Here is a 3,571-nt window from a genome sequence, read left to right as displayed (position 1 = left end):
AGGTTAGAAGTAGAAGTGTTTATAATATGGGGATTGGCAATTATTCCACTTGTAATAGGACCAGAACTTCACTGTGCCATGCAGATGTCAGCAAAGTGAAATGCTCTCCTTATAAATGTGGCCGCATACCATTTTACAGAAGTGGTAGCAGTCATCTTCTGCCAAACCTATCTGCAGTGGTCAAGATAGAAAGTATGACTATAGAGTCAATAAAATGTAATTTCCTTTCTGTGTGTAAGATTCACTAAATTCCATAACAATGAAAACTATAACAACATTGTAGAGTTGTTAAGATATGATCTCTTGGATCAATCAGACCCAGATTTTATCTTATCATCACTACTTTCTTTCAGAGTAAGTTTGGGTAAGTTACTGAATGCTCTGGTCTTTAGCTTCATTACCTGTAAATGGGTCAGTAAAGTTTCATTATAAGGGGTCAGATAGTAAATATTTCAGGCTTTGCTGGCCATAGGGTCTCTGTTGCAACTACTCAACTTTGCCTTGTAGAGAAAAATTACTCATAGACAGAATGCAAACAAATGGATGTTGCTCTGTTCCAATGAAATTTCACTTATGGGTATGCAATTTGAATTTCATGTAACTTTCACATGTCACAAAATATTATTCTTACTTTTATTATGTTTCAACCACTTAAAAATTTAAAAGCTGTCCTCAGTTCATGAGCCACACAAAAACAGATGGCAGGCCAGACCCATGGGCCATAGTTTGCCAAATCCTGATCTATAAAATGGGAATAATTTTACTAGCTCCCTTATGGAGTTCTGATGAAGAATAAGAGAGATAATGAAGGTAAAGTTCTTTGCACTATTTTGACCTTTACAATTTTTATTCAAGTAAGTATGGTTTGTAGAAACTAGTCTTCCTGAGAGTTAATGTATATTTTTCAACCCTGTTGTTACTCAGAATGGTTTTGTGTACCTCTTTGAGAAGTGGCTTAAGAGCCTACATCCTACTTGCTGAGAACTTGGCAGCAGTAGCCAGCAGGAAGGAGAGCACAAATGCATCAGATGAAATCAAGTGGCTTAGCTTGATAGCCAGCCCCTTGGTGCTATAGTGCTTGGCTAATTCCAGGTTTCAGACAGGCCAGCAACAATGCTGAGGAAATCCAGTTTAGTGGGTTGAACAAGGTAGCAGGGGTCACACACATCAAGAAGTGTCCAAGTCAGTAAGTCATCAATACAAAGTTTCCTCATTATGAATACATTCAGAATTAGTCTAGTGAGCAGAGATTTACAGCAAGGATGCAAATCCAGTGGGAATCTACATGCTTAAGCTCAAAAATGAAGTATTAGACAAAGAGGACAGAGATTGATGTTGGCCATGGAGATACATATTTGAGTTTGAGTTTCCAGTGCTCAACAAGGTGCCCTGCCTGCCAAGTTTACAGCAGTACAACTTATTCCACTGGTGGAGAATATTGGTCCTGATGGGTCAAGGTGGAGCATTACTGATATTGATTTGTTCAGGAGAGATTGTAGGGATTTAACATTAAAAATGTATAGGCCGGGCTTCCCTGGTGGCGCAGTGGTTGAGAGTCCACCTGCCAATGCAGGGGACACGGGTTCATGCCCCGGTCCAGGAAGATCCCACATGCCACGGAGTGGCTGGACCCGTGAGCCATGGCCATTGAGCCTGCACATCTGGAACATGTGCTCCGCAACGGGAGAGGCCACAGCAGTGAGGGGCCTGCGTACTGCAAAAAAAAAAAAAAAAAAAAAAAAGAATTTTGTAGACTTTTTTTGATTAGTACTGAAATACATAGGGAAAAGGGCCTTAAGTGTTTTATACATGTTAAAGCTGAGAGGTTCTTTGTTTAAAGCATGAGTGTGTATAGACTCATTGAAAGAACTCGCTGTATTAAAGATAGTTACTGCCGAGGAAAAGTTGGCTTTTGTTTTATTTTCAAGATGTGCTCCCCTAAATATTCACTATAACATCTATCAAAACCTCAGTCTTGACATTAGGATCACTACTTAAATAAATAAATATTTGTACTTAAATATTTAAAATTAAACATTTAACTTGTGTAAATTAAACAGGGCTTTATTTAAATAGACATATATTTAACAAATGTCTAATTTAATAGATATCTAATAAATTAAATGTAAGATGTTTATTTAAATAGATAGCTATTATTATATTTAATTTATTTAAATAGATTAAGTAATGGATTTAAATAGATTTATTTAAATAAATATCTTATATTAAATTTAAATAAATAGAGTAACATTCAATTATACAGCAAATTAATTATCCTTTGGTGATATTTGTCTGAGGGTGTGAGATGATCGTGTGTTGACAGATAGGCACCCACTACCTTTATACTCTAAAAATTGCAGATGTTAATACATTGAAAAATGTGTTGCATTTTAACCAGCAACAGATTTGTGGACACAGTTTATTGCCTGAAAAAACAATCCCAAAGTGTTAGTTTTCTTACATTTGTTCTATACATTTTGAAAAATCACTTTTTATGTGGTTTGTACTCTCCCTTTTTCAATGATATTTATATTAAAACCTCCACCTTTTTTCTTGAAGCCAGATCATGACTAAATCTCATATAACTAAATCTCAAATTTGCAAGGAAGAATATTTGCTATATACACAATAAAATATTTGGCTATAAGTTAAATCTTGGCTCACCTATAAATTTTATATACACACACATATATATATATATTTACAAAATGTCATTGGGTAATTATTAGGAGTTTGCCCTTTTGTTTAATAATGGGAGAAATCAAAAGTTGATGTTATTTCTATGAAATAAATTGTATCTTTAAAAACTTTCCTCTGCAGTGATAAAAATCTGAAGGATAAAACCAGAATTCTCAGAAATTATGGCAATGTCATTTATGTCCCCTGCATATAAAACTAGAGTGCTGGTGATAAATTCTTCTTCCTTGATCCAGAGCTAAACAAACTTGGAGAAAATCTTTCTAGCTCTCTGGTACATAACACACTCAGAACTAGTAAATATTCACATGTACAAAGGTCAGTGTACATTGAAGATAGGAACACTCTCTGGTGACTAAAAGGGAAAAATAAAAATCAATACAGAAGTATCGTCATTGAAACAACTTTGTTTGAGGAATAGTTGTGAACTACACCATTAATTCAGTCTGATGTACATTTTCTATACACAATATAGACCAATAATTACAAAATAAGTGAGACATAGATTTTGCATTCAAGAAGTTAAAGTCTGTTGGTAGACACAGTGTCTCTCTCACCTTTTTGCACCATGCCTTTATGTTAAGCACTCTCAAATTAATGTCCGCAGTCTGGATATCTTCCCTAAACTCTAGACTCAGTATCCAGCTATCTACTTGACACTCCAGTGTGTAATAGCCCTAATTAATGTCTTCATATCCTCTCCCAAATCTTCTTCACCCCTGGACTTCCCCATGCTGGTTGATGGCAATTCCATCCTTCCAGCTGGCTCAAGCCAAGAACTTTGGTGTCATCCATGACCTCTCACTTTCTCTCATATGGCCCACCTAATCCATCAGGCATCCTCTTGACATCATTGTCTCTCAGTGGGATTATT

Source organism: Mesoplodon mirus, assembly GCF_964341445.2.
Source record: "Mesoplodon mirus genome assembly, chromosome: 12".
NCBI lineage: Eukaryota > Metazoa > Chordata > Mammalia > Artiodactyla > Ziphiidae > Mesoplodon > Mesoplodon mirus.
Note: the sequence above shows the minus strand (reverse complement) of the source record.